Source organism: Aythya ferina (assembly GCF_964211825.1).
Source record: "Aythya ferina genome assembly, chromosome: 6".
Lineage (NCBI taxonomy): Eukaryota > Metazoa > Chordata > Aves > Anseriformes > Anatidae > Aythya > Aythya ferina.
In genome coordinates this window covers 34830684-34846498 of record NC_140303.1, presented here as the reverse complement: position 1 = coordinate 34846498, position 15815 = coordinate 34830684, and the positions used below count along the sequence as shown (strand labels likewise).

At 41.4% G+C, this 15815-nt stretch overlaps 1 long non-coding RNA gene across 2 annotated transcripts in view; it reads right to left on the bottom strand.

Annotated features, from left to right (window-relative positions):
* The window catches only part of LOC311439112, a 48877-nt gene that overhangs the window by 11832 nt on the left and 21230 nt on the right, over nt 1-15815 (bottom strand). Inside the window, exons 1-3 of one of the 2 annotated variants that reach the window (XR_014694547.1) lie at nt 9253-9706; nt 3593-3776; nt 471-1624 (exon numbers count right to left, since the gene is read on the bottom strand). This is a non-coding gene — a long non-coding RNA (uncharacterized lncRNA). Of the gene's footprint in view, nt 1-470; nt 1625-3592; nt 3777-9252; nt 9707-15815 lie in introns of those variants that run through there. The other variant, XR_014694546.1, reaches the window with a different exon arrangement.

Sequence of the window (15815 nt, the reverse complement as noted above, 5' to 3'; positions counted from 1 at the left end):
GTCAGAAAACAATCTTCCCTCTCACTTTTCTTGTCAAAAAACACACCCTCCTGCCCTGCTCCCACCACCACCACCACTCGCACCTTAAAAATAAATGCAATAAAAAGCAAAAGAAAATAAACCCCTTTTGGACCACTTTGGAGAATGAAAGCTTTGAAAGCAAAACAATTCCATAAAATGATCCAACAGCAATTCAAAATAAGCTGGTCACACAGAATAAGCTGGGTTACAGCATTTGGAAAAACCACTGCATACGTTCCTACCCAAGGTCTGGTAAAGGGCAGCCGCAAATTGTCTGATCACAAAGAAGGAATTTCTCCCTCATTGGTTTGTGGCAAGTGTACGTGAGGCTACGAGTGATGTTCAAATGAGACAATCTGAGCTAGGCTCTACTAAGTGATCCTGTTGCAGTCTCTAGATTTAGTAGCAGTGAAAATGGAGTATGGAGAAAGAAGGAGACAGTACTATACCTGAAGTGAGACAGGAGCCAGTGTAGACAGAAGATGCTCAGGGTCAGCATTGAGCAGTAGGAAAGTCTTAACAGATGTTTTTAAGTATCCTGATAATGTTGGATAGGAAGAGGATGCTCAGAAGTTAGCGTGGAGAGGTTTCCAATCCCCTACAGCTCTGAAGAACTAAGTCAATGGAAGAATTCATGAGAATTAACATTCTCCTTTTTGTGGGACCACTTGGGCTCAGTTATCGAAGGCACGGGGTATCTTCAATCCTCACTAACAATTCATCATGTCAAGGGAAGCTCAGTAGCAAACAGGAGACCCTCAGGTTCTTGCTGAAGTCACTGATATTGGCAGCATTCATTCTTTCAGGTTCGTTCTCCAGGTGTAAAACAGTAAGAGAATTCTCCATGCTTTCTTACACATCTATGTGCAACCCTTAAAGTTTTCGTGAGCTTGTGTAAGATCAACTTATAAAGCAGAAATGGAATTAAGTGAAGCAAAAGCTGTGGAGCAGCATCATAGGCATTGCATTTGGAATCCTCCACTGTTTTGACTGCTAAATGGGAGGTGCTGTGATTAATCTGTGATTATGTGACTCACCATAATTATGTCTTGTTGAAATTGAATTTATTGAAGCATGAATCATTTCACCCAAAGTGGAACTTAATTGCTCTAGTGCAGTAGAAGCCATTTCAAGTTTAGAGAAGAGGTCGTTATATTGGGTGAAACCTTCACCTCCATTCAAACAACAAAAAGATTTTGCATTGTGTCTTACAAGATGGTGAAACATGTCTCTGAAATGGGAAGAGAAGCCGTCAACCCTTAAAGTTCTGTTTGAAGAGCTGGGAAATGTTCTACCAACCTGATGATGAAAAGCTGCTTTAGGCTAAGAAGGTATGTAAATATCGATTTGAGTCTGCGAGGCTGCCGTCGCTATTTGAATGCTGTATCATTCCCCTCAGCCACAGACCTCCCACTGCTTCACTGTTATTTCTGGGCACATGCTCGCCAGGGCTGGTGTATGCCCACAATAAACCTGTAATTTCATCAGTAAGAGTAGACTAGAGAAATACAGCAAAGATGAGCCTGGCATTCCTGCTTTGGACAACACATCCAGGAGGTTGGAGTATGTGGTAGTCCTGTGGCGTGTCTCTCAACCAGAAGCCCTGTATAACACAGAGAAACCTAAGGTCAACTTGGATTATTTCCCCCGTTTTAAAGGAAGAGATCCACAGTTTGTATTCAGTTGTTTGGATTTTTGGATGGAGAAGGCTTTTTTCAAATGGTAATTTTTATGGGTAGACTTTTTGTTCCTTTTTTTTTTTTTTTTTTTTTTAACAGAAAGCCACATTTATTGAAACAGTCTTTGTATTCAGTTTGAGGAAAAAATTTACATATTCTCCTCTGATGTAAAATGGACCCTTTTTCCTAAGCAGATTTTAGTATAATTATTGCTAGCATACATGAAGAAGGATAAACAATGGTTCTCTGGGGTAAGGAGTTTTTTTACAGTTGTTAAATTTCCTGCTCTATTTTTAAAATTCCTGCTGCTGCTGTTGTCTATAGCACAGCAGTAGCAAAGACCCACAATAGCAGTTAAGGTTGAAATGGGGATGAAAATTGCTATTGAAAACAAAACCAAAGCTAGGAAATACTTTGCAGTCCATAATGGCCAACCAGACAGAAGAATTATATAGGGCAAAAAATGGGGAAAATTTGCTCCTAGATTTCCCACTACATGTCTATTCAGAGATTTGTCACTAGCTTCTGGAAAAAAAAAAAAAAGGAAAGAATCCTTCTTCATATCACTCGACCTCAGTGCTCTATGTTGGTACTATTGTTTCCCCCCAACTATATTTAGTCAATGGGAAAGTGATGAAGGAGTCCCATCTGGTACATCAGAGGATGCCTTTTTGTTGGGATCACATCTGGTTTACGTTCACACTGAGTCTTGGAAGGGAGATGTGGAGCCAGGGTATTTGCTTGGCTATTACAAAATTGTTACTTATTTCTAGCAAGGCACCCTTGAAAGCAAATATTCAGTGCAAAAGAGCTGGGCTTTACAGACATTGAAAGGGAAAGAGATTGGGGGGTGGGGGGGGAAGGACACAACACTCTGAATGTGTCTGTCATATGTGATGAATTAGTTATCAAAAAGGTTTCCTGTTCAAGAGGAGAGGCTGTGTAAGGTATTAGCATCAGAATGCTAATCTTCTCTTCAGAAACTGCCTCTCTAGAGAGGGCTTTTATTGACCCTGTCAAACAACTTTCCAGTTTTCAGTTTGTTACTGGAAACACTGGTTCTTGTGTTGGTCATACACAATCCTTTCATTTTTTCAAAGACTCAGCCTGTTGACATCTATGACAATCATTTTATCCCCAGACTTCCTGCAATCTGGAGATTTGTCCCATCATGGTTTCTGGCAGAAACTTTTCTTTCGTCTACTCTCGGGTTTTTTTTGGAGAGAGGGAGACACTTCAAGTTTTTTCATTGCCAAAAATAGGTTTTCAGGACACAATATATGGCACTTTATGCATGCAGAGATGACAAGAGAAAACCTTTTGTCTAGAATTCCAACTTCAAACCATTGTCAACCACTATCTGTATTTTCTGAGGTCCATCCATTCACAGCCAGAATGGTACAAAAAACTTTTGAAATTAATCTCAAGCATGCTGCTACATCAGTCCTCTTCCCACCCTTGTGTTCATTTCTGGTTTGACATTGCTGCATGTCTTACACTTCAGGGAGGGTGTACAATCAACCATGCTCCAGGAGGACACACGATTTCAGATCTGGGGCTCAGAAACCAGTCTCTGCATTCCCCTGTCCACTGAGTAGCACACAGTCCCTGTGCGAGTGGACAACCATGGCTTGCAAGAGGATGCAATAGATATGAGTCCCCAAGACTGGGATAAGCACCTGTTCTTTATCTTAGCACAATATTTGATTTTTTTTTCTGGTTCTCTGCACCTGCCAGGTGGAGTTGAGAGCTGCAGAGAGGCTGTACAGATGCACAGGGAATAGAAGTGCTAGCAGCATTGTGGACCAAAGAGTCAGAGAGACAAAGATGGTAGTAAAGGAGAACTTCTAAAGTCATTGTACTACTTCATCACCAAGCAGATCTGTGGATACCTTTACGTAGTAGGAGGAATGGAGAAAACAATGACATTTCAGGATCAAGATAGTAAATCACTTTTCATATAATGATCTGGCATTTCTCAAAGATGTTTTGGCCCTTCTTGGGTCAGCAGTCAGGCACTGTAGCTGCTGAGGGAGCTTACTGTTCTGGAGGATGGCTTCTGCAGCTCTTTCCAGGCTGTACAAAAAAAAACAAAAACAAACATAAGGCAAATCCTTTTCGAATAATTCTATTCTTCGTGTTTGGATGACTTTTTAGTTTTAAATATCTTAAAGTTATATAACTTGTTATAAATTTATATCTATCTATCCATTTATCTATTTGTCCATCTGTATTTGTTGAGAAACATACAAACCTTACCATCAATGTTTTGCTGTTATTATCCTGCTTTCCTTTCTTCTTTTTACCACATTAACAAAAAACATTTTAGAAAGCCCTTAGGAAAAGTCCTTCCAGAAGACATTTAAAGAAAGAAAAAGCAAGTTTATTTTCTTTTTAACCCTCCCATTATTTTTCTGAAAGTTGCTACTCTCCTCTCCATCACCCCTGCAGATGTCTCCACCAAATCAAAATTTTTACTCTAGAGTGGCTTCCTCAGGAAACTGGGTTTAATGTGATCATGTTGTTTATGTGTCAGCCCATACAACCTCCAGCTAACAGCTTTGTAACCTGACAGGCAGGGGAGAACGCCTAAAAATATTGTGCCTATCATATTTCATCAAAATAAGCAAGTGGAGAAAGGAGAGAGACTCTTTTGCTTGGGGATCACACCTTTTATTGAACACTGGAGAATCCATGCAAGTCAGAGCTTTTGGAAACGAGCTTTCATTTCTTCCTCTGCTTATGGAACTACTTTGTCTGTGGGCTGTCACTGCTCTCCCTAATTACAGTCCCTTCCCCTGGGCTGTATCGCTTTTTCAGCAAGTGTGAAATATTGCCTTGGAATCCATCATCTCACGATTCACCTTGGGTCTGGCCTGGAGGATTGTGCAATTTCTGCGGTCTGCTCCAGTGCAAACAGGAAAAAGAATCCGAGCCTTGGTTTTTACAATGTGCAGCTTGCGTGCAGGAAACGGATCGACTCAGCAGCATCTCTGGGACATTTATTGCTCTCTGCTCTCTCGCCAGCAAGGCCTGGGCCATTAGCTCTGCTGGCGGACAGCTCTGAGCCATTGGCGTTCGTTGGGCCTCTGGTGGCCCATCATCCTGCTGGAGGTCAGCTGGAACAGGGCTGGAGGAGTCTGCAGGCGCTGCTTGGGAAATAGGGGACGGCTTCTTCCTCTTCCAGAGAGGCAATCTTTCTCTTCCAGAGAGGAGTGCGATGCTCCTGCTTCTCCTTCACATCATCCTGACCTGCTCCAAGTTACAAGCTCGATCCATTCGTTTGTTTTTGATGGCAGCCCTAAATCAAGCGCTAATGGCACAGCCAGCTGCACTCTAGTGAAGATCATTGGATCATCCATCCTTACTCAAAGGACCTGCTTTCCTCACCCACGTGCTACATTTTCCACCCAGATCAGCTGCAACTTTCTGCTTTGGTCTTGCACCTTCTGAGGATGACGTTTCCTTCTGTGGACAGAGGTAGAGCCTTGGCGCACTAGGTTGAAGTCTTCAGCTTTTTTATTAAGGCACTTACACTCAGATGGGATGAATCCCCATCCTGCCTGCAGTTGTGTTTCTATAGTCATTGATACTATACAAATCAATCCTACAGCTCACTAGTGAGCAGCTCATGCCAGGTAAAACATGCAATCTTTAAAAAAGTCTTTCTCCCACACTTTTCTTGCTGTCCAAATCCAGCAAGGAATAGTTTCTTTTTCTGAATTAATCTTAGTTTCCACTGACATGTTTTCTTCTCAGTTAACTTTACTCAGAGAGGAAATGGTTTAATCCTTGCTATATTCTGAAGGCGAGGAATTTGCCCAGTAATCTGACCCACCATGCAGATGTGCAATGATGGGACATCTGGTGGGACACATGGAGATGCAGCACTGATATTTTGGGATTCCCCCTTCTGGCTTTCTAGACTCCGTCCTCTGGCACTGAGTTGCTGAACTGGGTCGCTCCTTCCCAATAAGTCCCTTTCTCCCTCTCTAGATGTTGGTTTCTCTGCATTTTATTAACTGCATTGAGGTTACTAGCCCACAGGAGAATATATCGCCTGGGACTGCAATTCCCAGAAGGCAATGCATTGGTGAAGCATGACAGGAAGTCTTGGTAGGACCTCAGAGGAAGGGATCCTATACAGGCAGTCTCAGGACTGAAGTGTTTTCGTTGTTTACATGTTAAATGTCAAAGCAGGATATTTTGACATTTACAAATAATAATAACAAATAGCTTTTGACATTTCCACAGAATAAGAATTATGGATCTATTTTTTTTTCTTTAACCTCATGTTTTGGAACCTAAAGCAAATTTGAAAATGTCAGACTTTCCCAAGGGTTGGAGATTCAGAATTTTTTCTCAGCTGTAGTTGTGATGCTTGGGATTACCTCTGGTAGCCAAGGGATCCACAGCCCGAACACTGCAGCACTCTGCAGGCTCAGGCAGAGAAGAAGAATTTCCTCTCTTTGTTCTGTATTTTGAAAGACCTCGTTTTTAAATCCATTCCTCCATTATCTGTTACAGTTTTGCAAACTAGGCAATTCCATCTAATAGCTTTTTTTCTTTACTACGGAGCAGTCCGACTGCTTACCCCTGTCTAAAACCAGGAGTGTAAACTTTATTTCTTAAGGAAATAAAAGTTAAAAATAATAATAATAATAAATAAATAAAAAGAGAGAGAGAGATTAGTGCTCCAGCTGGGACCAGCTATGATATTTCTCCTTCTACAGTTCAGACTGAGGTTGTGTCTACCCTGTGACGTCTACCCTGTGACCACCCCTGGCTGGGGCACAAAGATCTGAATTCTGAAAGATGGACAACATTTTTCCTGGATATTTCATATCCGACCTCACTAAAGGAACAGTTTTTGATGCCAGCTTCTGCCCTGTCAGCAGAAAGTGTGTTACACTAAGGAAAAACTGAAAAGCAATGAGAATTGGCAGACTATTAAACAGAAACCAAACATGAGAGACACAAGTCATTATCCAGAGAATCTGCTAATACATTCACGTGTCAAGTTTTTATTAAACAAGATTTGGATTTGATACTGCAGGCCCAAGGGAGCTTCTCTCTGACAAAACTTTCTGCTTTTCAAGAAAAAGGAAAGTAGATGGGGGAATAGGAAATGTCACTGAGACAACTTTAAAAAGAGGCTGTGAATACGTTCCCTTGCGCTAGCAGGCCGGAGCACTAAGCTGATTGCCTTTGGACTTGGTAGTGTAAGGAAAACATGTCTGAGACTTGTGATCCTGACCTGTGGGGGACTGTTGAAGTTCAGCCATGTGCCACTGCAAACAGGCTGTCCTCTGAGATGTGTCACATCAAGGTCTAATGCATTCAGTTATGGTTTTAGCCTTGAACAGGAAGTCTGGCAGGCTGCACAGCCCCACACCAAAAAGCTCTTGATCCTGAGGCCTGGTCTGTCTGGTGATGTTGACCAGTGACAGCTGCTCCGAGATAAGCGCAAGAAACCTCATGAACAAAAGCCACAGGTTATGGGGAGACTTTTGATAGTCAGAATGGTTTTCGCCCCACAGCTGTAGGATGTATTTCATTTTTGTTTTAAGATTCACTGTTGCAATCCCAGATGCTTAAGCTCTTACTGAAGATGACAAAACTTTGGTTGACAACCATGCCTCTGTGACGGTGAGATACACAGACTCAAGTTCTACAGATAGCCTAGGAAAAGCCAGTAGAGCATATATATATATATATATCCAAAAGAAAAAGTAAGTAAGGTGACACAATCTAATGGGAATCATCAGAAAGGTCAATAAAGGCACAAGGGTTACCACCATCTACCCTTAGGGAATAACAATGGCTGCAAACAAGAATCTGACATGATCTTGCTGACTACTTGATAATTTACTAGTGCTGGCTCCAGACCACATTCCTCGCAGGGTGTAAGTAAGCAGGAAAGGATATCGCATGTTGTTGAACTTCAGCAGACTGTCAGAAGCTCCTGGAACAGCTTTGCCTACACAGAGGCATGCAGAATGGTTCACCTGAATTAACTAGTGGGTTGAATTTAAAGTTGGTGGTTAAACTGCATTGAACCCCTGGATAGACTATCTCATTTGGAATGAATGTGGCTTCCATCTGATTTACCTTAATTCACTTTGGAACTGAAGTTGATGACTTAAATCTTAGGAGGATAAAAAAAAAAAAAAAAAAAAAAAAGTGCCTGTAAGATGGTATTTTAATGATCTTGGGAACAAATGGACTTGTCAAAGTTATTTTGAGTTAAATAATCTGTTTGAAAAAAAAAAAAAAAAAAAAAAAAAGCTAATACAGATTCATTTTTTCTTGAATGTCTCTTTGCAAATAAATCTGTTCAGATAATGGCTTTCTCATTCTGTGAAACTTTCTGAGACTTCAAAAATTTTTTCATGTCCCACCACAGGATAAACCCAAACCCTTTTGTAGTGGTTTTTGTTCATTTAGTTGAGATTTTTGGGGTTTTCTCTCTCTCTTCCCTCCCTCCCTCTGAACAAACAAACAAAAACAGTCTCTCCTCTCTGGAAAAGAGTCAGCTGACTAAAATAGCAAAGAGATCAGCTGGGGCGGGAACCATTACCCCTGTGAAGTCAACAGAGGCTTAAGATGATCTTTCAACTGTTTATAATTATGAATGAGGTGGTAAGACCCCAAAATATCATCCTCCTAGTCTGAGACTTGGTCACGCTTATTCCAAGACATATACCCTCTGTATCAACAACTATTCTGAATGGAAAGCATCTAGATTTGATCAGAAATTCCATCATCATGAGAAACCTGCCCTTATTGAATGTTTGGGTTTGTTTTATTTTACAATAACGCTTTCTTGCAAAAAGATGTGAGGGAAGAGGGTTGAAACAGCAACATTTTCTAATGACAACATATTTAGTCAACAATCCTGGCTGTCTGCAAAATACCATTTCTTGCACTGTGACCTTTATATGTTTCTACTGGCTACCTCAAGGGCTGCACTTACATGTCTGCTTTTTTTGGTCCCTCTTGTTGCACAGCCTAAACAATCCCACTCTCTGGGAGATTTAGAAATGAATTTATCCATCATCCAGATTGAACCAAGGGGCTGTCCTGTCACATGCTTCAAATGACCTGGACCTGAAGCAAGAATGTAACAAGAGTAAGGAAACCCAAGATAATGGGCTAAGTGATGTCAAGTGAGTCTAGACAAAGTGAAGTCTAGATATCTGAATCCTTAGGCTTGTTAAAGATTGTTAGGTTTAGGATTTAAATAATCTCATTCCTAATTTGCCACTGATTTCTGAAGGACTGATGCACCCAGAAATGTTTGGGGGATTCTTTTTCTGATAGCTAAGTTATCCCTGTTAGGGCCCATATAGCCAAAATAAATTAAATGCTGATTCCTTAGCATGAAGTTTAGACCATAAATGAAGAGAACTCATATGGAGTCTAACAATCAAACTTATTTCACAAACTACAGTGATGAAGGAGAAGTTATGAGCATTTGAATTCAGAACTTGGATCTGAGAGCAACAGTAGTACAAGGAACATAACCATTAAAATTCAAGGCAACTCATACCAGCTGCTGATGTATCCTGGTGAATGAAGTTGTAGAAATTCATCTTCTCTTCCCAACATGCATAACGAATCAAGGGTGTAAGCAAGCATGTCTGAGAAGTAGCTTCTCAGTGAAAATCACCAAGGAAAGCAGCTTGCCAAAAACACCTGGCTTGCGAAAGCCAATAGCTTGAAGTCAGATGAAGACAAACAGCATCACCTCCACAGGTCCATGATTTTGGGTTATTTCAGTTGTATTGAAGGAGTTTTGCTGCATCCTCACTACCGAGAACTGGTGGGTCTTTGTTGATGGGTTTGAGCAATACCTAATCACCGCTCTGCAACTAGCTTGGTGACAGCTACAAATGGTCCTAGAAAAGGAAATCAGTCAGAAATTTGATCAGCTCACACTTCTGCCTGTTTTGAGGAAGGTAACATCTTGTATCTAGCAACATCCCAACACTGTTGACTAGGGCCCTGACTTTTGGGGGAGAGATGATATTTGCAGAACAACAGGGATTTAATGAGGCACCTTCACGCTGTTGCTCTAATAGAGTCCAGCTGCAGCTTCCCCAAGGAGTAACACCTGTGTGGTGTATCTTTACATAGTACACCTTGGTAGTTTGGGATAAAGCCTTTTCTGTGTCTTGAGCTCTGAGAATATGGGCCCCAGAAGACCAAGAAAGTTATGCAAATGTGGTTTAACCAAAAGGCACCTATATCCATGGTGAGAGGTTCACCATGCCAGGTCTTTTCAGGGATGCAAACACATGTTATGTCACGTTGTACCATGTCCTCACTCAGTTATCCTCTACATTAGCCTATGACTCCATCCAGCTGTGTGTTTTTCCATGAATTTTTCACTGGAAAAGGAGTCTTTGGGTCACTGAAATTAAAACTAGAATAGTGCATGAGAGCGCCTGTACTTGGGGGAGACCCATAAACTCCCAGCAGGGGTTGAGAATGGGGGAACTTGTTTGGATAGCTGGGGCAATTGCTTATTCAATGCATTCCTCTGTGTCCATGGCCAGTTTACAGTATTCTTTAAAACCTCCGGTAAACTTGATGAGGAAGCAGGAATAGAAACAAGACTGGAATTCCCAAGCAGGTTGGGGAGGGTAAAATTTCAATCTGCTGCATTATTGGAGAACACATGAAGGAACAGGTCAATGTTCGTGAGACAGAACTAGCAAGTTACGAGCTAAATTAATACACGTTTTTTTGAGAGAAAGAATGAGAGAGAGAGAGAGAAGGAGAGAAAGAGAAAGAGAGAGAAGGAAGGAAGGAAGGAAGGAAGGAAGGAAGGAAGGAAGGAAGGAAGGAAGGAAGGAAGGAAGGAAGGAAGGAAGGAAGGAAGGAAGGAAGGAAGGAAGGAAGGAAGGAAGGAAGGAAGGAAGGAAGGAAGGAAAAGAAAGGAAGGAAGGAAGGAAGGAAGGAAGGAAGGAAGGAAGGAAGGAAGGAAGGAAGGAAGGAAGGAAGGAAGGAAGGAAGGAAGGAAGGAAGGAAGGAAGGAAGGAAGGAAGGAAGGAAGGAAGGAAGGAAGGAAGGAAGAAAGAAAGAAAGAAAGAAAGAAAGAAAGAAAGAAAGAAAGAAAGAAAGAAAGAAAGAAAGAAAGAAAGAAAGAAAGAAAGAAAGAAAGAAAGAAAGAAAGAAAGAAAGAAAGAAGAAAATATTCAGAGCCAAACTTTTAGGAAAGACCACAGAGAATTAACCTTGCAAGTCTTGCTAATAAGAGTCTGGAGACGCTTCCATATGTACTCTCATCTTCTCCCCCCAGTCTGTGCTGAAAACCTACCCTCTGAGGGTTATCTGAATGCTGCTAACAGGAAGGCAGCTAAACATTTGTCTTGAAGCAAGGACAGAAAGAAAAATGAACCAGGGTTTTTCTTCTCCTCCCCATAAAACTTGAGCACTTATATTCAGAGTGAATACAGACAGCCCTGGGACCTGTATAAAGGAGTAGCAACTGGCTGTAAGCACCATAACTTGCAGCACATCCCACACTAAAATGGGGATAGCTAGGGAATAACAAAAATAGACTAATAGAATGAGCCTGGTCTAGCAAATTCCCAACACCCAGCTCGGGGAGATGTGAAAAGTAAAGGGAATTAATTGAAGAGGATGGAATGAGATCTCTGTGGCCAGATGAGGGAGAAAAAATGTAAGGGGAGAATGGGAGTGCATAAAAGCATTTGATGTCTTCCAGTAAATCTTGCAACATTTGCTCATCAGGAGCAGTTCAATTCTACACAGACTGCTGTTGTCTGTAACTTGCCCCTTTCTCTTGATGCTTCCTCCTAGGGATGCTCGCTGAATGAGCGCTTTTGTTTTCCATTGGCTTACGCTCAGGAAGGAAAGAGGACATATCCTCCTTGTATTCAGTTATTGTGGTGGGGAAGGAAAGCAAGAGGAGCGTTTGAATCTGTGAGGCAAAAGTAGCACATTTCAAATAATCTGACTGGCTCAGATGAGACCTCTTCTGGGTGTAAAATATTTGCCCAGACTTACTTTACATCTCAGGTGTTTGCCAGTTCCCTGTACAACTCTTTGTGTGCCTCTTCAAGCACAACTGAGTGACCTTTGAAGCGCAGTCATGAATCTTAGCTCTCTGCAATTTGAGCCCATGGAAATTGAAACCCACGGGAGTCCATAGTGCAAACCATTGCACATACAACTTGAGGGCATCAGATCCAAACTTCTCTGAATTTCTAGCGGGAAGGTTTGGATGTAAGGCTGTGGAAGAGCGACTATACCTTATGAAGATCATGTACATAAAGATCTCAAAGATGTTGATATCAAGTGGGTGATTTTTCATTCTCCTAATATGTCACTGAGCTTGGAGAGTCAGATTTCCCAAATTCTGTGGAAATTTTGCTATAAATTGGAGAAAATATGCGCAAATTTTGCCTAACCAAAATTTCTGCCTGGCAGATATTCCAAAACAGTTCTTAATTTTTTTTTTATTACTGTTCAATGAAAATTTGATTATTGATTTTTGCTTTGCTCTGAATGTGTATTAACCTGAAGAGCTTAAATACTATGTTCCCTGCTAGGTATTACCTCTAATGACTGCACAGTCCTACAAAGGAAGCTGTCTGTGCCTGTTGAATGTGTTCCCAACACTGTTTTCCCAGCATTGTTTATAGGTTCTTTTCTTTAACAGAAACAAACAAACAAACAAAAAAGCCATTTGTTTAATAAGAGAAACAAAGAGAACTCCTCAAGCTCTGTTATTTGCTAAATAAGAGCAATTAAAGATATGACCATATATTTTGCTTGTTCCCTGTCCCTTCAAAAATAAAAATACTTCAAACCAGGTTCTTACAGGAAAGTTACAATATAGACCTTTGCACCCTGCAGTCAGAGACGATGCACACAAGTTTGATCTCTCAGGCTATCATCACCTCCAACTAAAATGATTTCCAATTTACTCAAAGGCAATGCTAGCTGGAAAGACAAAAAGAGAAGAGTTTATTTTTGTCTTTTGCTTTTTTTTTTTTTTTTTCTTATTTAAGCTTTTTCAAAGAATAAATCTTCATTTTGGGGGTGGAAATTCCTCCTGGCAATTGGTTCAGAGGACATAAAGGGGAAAAAAATACACCCTGTCTATTTTTATTTTTAAATAATTAATGTGGTTTAATTGGTCACTTCACAGGAATGCTTCGGCCTGTTTGGTGCTGATGGAATTGTGGTGAGGTTAAAGAAAAGAGGAGGTTCAGCGTGTACACAAACTGTCCAGTTTATGAGGCATCTGGTGCTGGTATGAAAAATAAAATATGGCCATCATGCATGATGTGCCGCAGCTTTACTGATGTGAATCCAGACACTATAAACCACACATGCGAATCGTCCTGAAAGCTACTTAAGCACGATTTGGTGAGCCCAAAATCAATGAAGAAAACCATGACCTTGTGATAGCAGGAGACAGGTGAATCTCCCATTGTCATTTTTCAGTTTATTGAGAAAGGGCTGGTGTTGGGGATTTCATTGGACAATAAGAGGACACGATATTGCGTAAACGTGTGAAAATGCAACTTTTTCTGTCACACGTAGCTTGAGAATAGCATCAAAAGTGACAGCCATAAAGTCATTGAAGACTGAGGGAAAACACACGAAAGGTGTACCTAGCACAGCCAGGTTGCAAGGTGGTGGGTCTGACAGACTGGTGTCCAGATGTGAGACGTGAGCCTTCTTCTCATGGGGGTGTGATGCAGCTGTGCACCATTAGACTTGCCTGTGAATGCGTGCCCAAAGCCAGGAACACTTATACCCGAGAAGCAGAGTCTGGTAGTTGAACACCTCCAGATGGATCATTTCACTAAATTCCTTCCAGTTGAGACTTGACCTAGGCCAGGTTTTAAGCACTTTCTTGCGTAAGCACAGTTTGCAAGCACAAATGTGTGTTTTGGGCATACTGTGTTGGATGCACATGCTCTCTGCTTGAACACATGGGATTTTGCAGGGCAAGACCTTTTAATTGCTCTATTTCCTTCTAATGGGTCTGTTGCTCTGCAAGTAGCATTTGCATCTGTCCTGCAAACTCTCGGCTAGAGTCCTGTTCTGAAACAACGCGCTTATACATGGGCTAGAGTCTCTTTTCAGACAATAAGCCAACAAGTCTTACAATACAAGTATATTTTAGACTGTGCCAAGTGTATTTTAGACTGTGTACCATTCCACATCAAAAGATGACTGATGCCTTCACAGTCTGTGAGGTGATCTACTGAGCTGGAAGACAAAAATAGATGCAATCTGAAGCTTGTCCATAAGGAAGCCAAGTATTTGAAATGGATGACATTGTCTCTCTGGTTGCTCTCTGGTCTACTGAATGAGAGCTGTATAGATGTAGCCAAAACAGGGTGGGGGACAATCCCAAACTGAAAGCTGCCTATGCCCAGTGTGAATGAGAAGTTACCTAAAATATCAAGATGGGGTATCAGCATCCCCATTAGCACCAAGAAAAGCTGAAACAGACCTCAAACTATCATCTGTCTATCCAAATGAAAACCTGAGTATGTGAACTTGCAGAATGCTCTTCAGAGTCATTTCAGGCTGTTATTCCTGATCTCAGCATCTTTTTTTTTTTTTTTTATTTGGCCTTTTCCTTTATAATATCAGCAATAAAATCTAGTCACAGCAGTATCCTTTCATCCTGCTAGGATATCCTGAAAGGCTTATCCAGTTTAAGTAGGTAATAAATTGAAGTGATATTCAAAGGTAACTTTTCATCAGTAATATCTTTTTTTCCTCACCTTTGTGTCTCACATTTTTGCCATCAGTATTTCCCAGTTTTGCTGTAATCATGAGTGACTTACTTATATTCTTTATTGTTGGGTAGATGTGTGGATCTGGCTGGAAAAAGTTCCTATTTTCCAGGCAAGGCCAAGATCCATCAAATTCCGCAATGGTGCTTTTGGGTTCTCAGGTAAAAGCTGTTAGTCCTCAACTTTCTAATTCCCCAGTTTGTTTGTATTTTAGAGAGTAAACAACCAAGCCAGCAAACAAAAATAACCAACAGAGACAACCTTCCCAGTGATATTCCTGGAGATGAATAGCATCCAACTCTCTAGTCCTCCAGCCTGTGTCTAAGACTACATAAGGCTCAAACCACAGTTGTCAGCTTTACTCTGCTGCATTGACAGCTCCAGGTTTTCATGTGGCATCGTATTTCTGGTAGATGATTCCTGGAGAGTAGACCTGAGCTCCTGCAAGAAATTACTGGATTGTGTGCTTGCCATGCTTCAGAGATGGCTATCTCCATGGGAGTGATCCATGACCAGACGTGCACCTGTGCCCAGACTCCCTGGTTGGTAGCCAGTTGTCTCCTTGTTCCAGAAGACGATAGCTGGATGCCTCCATGCAGGCCACACTCTGTGCCTATAAACTAAGAGACATTTACCTCAATTTAAAGGCAGGTGTTACTGACTTTCTGGCACGGCTCATGCACGCGCAGAGTTCCACGTGGCTGGCACCTTGCCCAGCTGCTGCTGACCAGCCATGAAATGTGAGCTGTGTGGGCTCTTCAGCACTGCCTTTGGCCATGGGTGATCCCAGCCAGCCACGTGCTTGGGGTATGCCTCTCTTCTCATAATTCTGAGGATAACAGGCCCTTGCAACAAAGGTGCTCGAAACCTCGCTTATGTCTTCTGAAAGGCTAGGAAGGCAAATAGCCATGCTGGCTCAGCCGACAGCTGGTAGCTCTGCTCCGTGAATACAGCCCAAAAGCACCATTTTGCAGAACAGTTTTCATTCATGGGATCCTTTCAGGACTGTGTTGGAGTTTGGCTGTTTTGATGTATATGCTATGAACAGAGCCCATCCCTGTTCCAAAAAGAGCCTGCTTTTATGCTGTGGTACAAAAGGATTGTTTTCTTCCTGCAGCCTGATTCAATTTTAAACCCAATTTTTATAGCTCCTATCTGTATAGACTTCCAGTAAGACTATTCTCATCTGAGCAAAAATTGGTTTGAGGAAGTTTTACCACAAACCCTTAAATACTTTGATATGACAGTATCCATTGCACTGACAAAGTCAAGGTTAAAAATAGAGTTTACAGGCTTAAGTTTGGCATTCAAGTTGACTGCA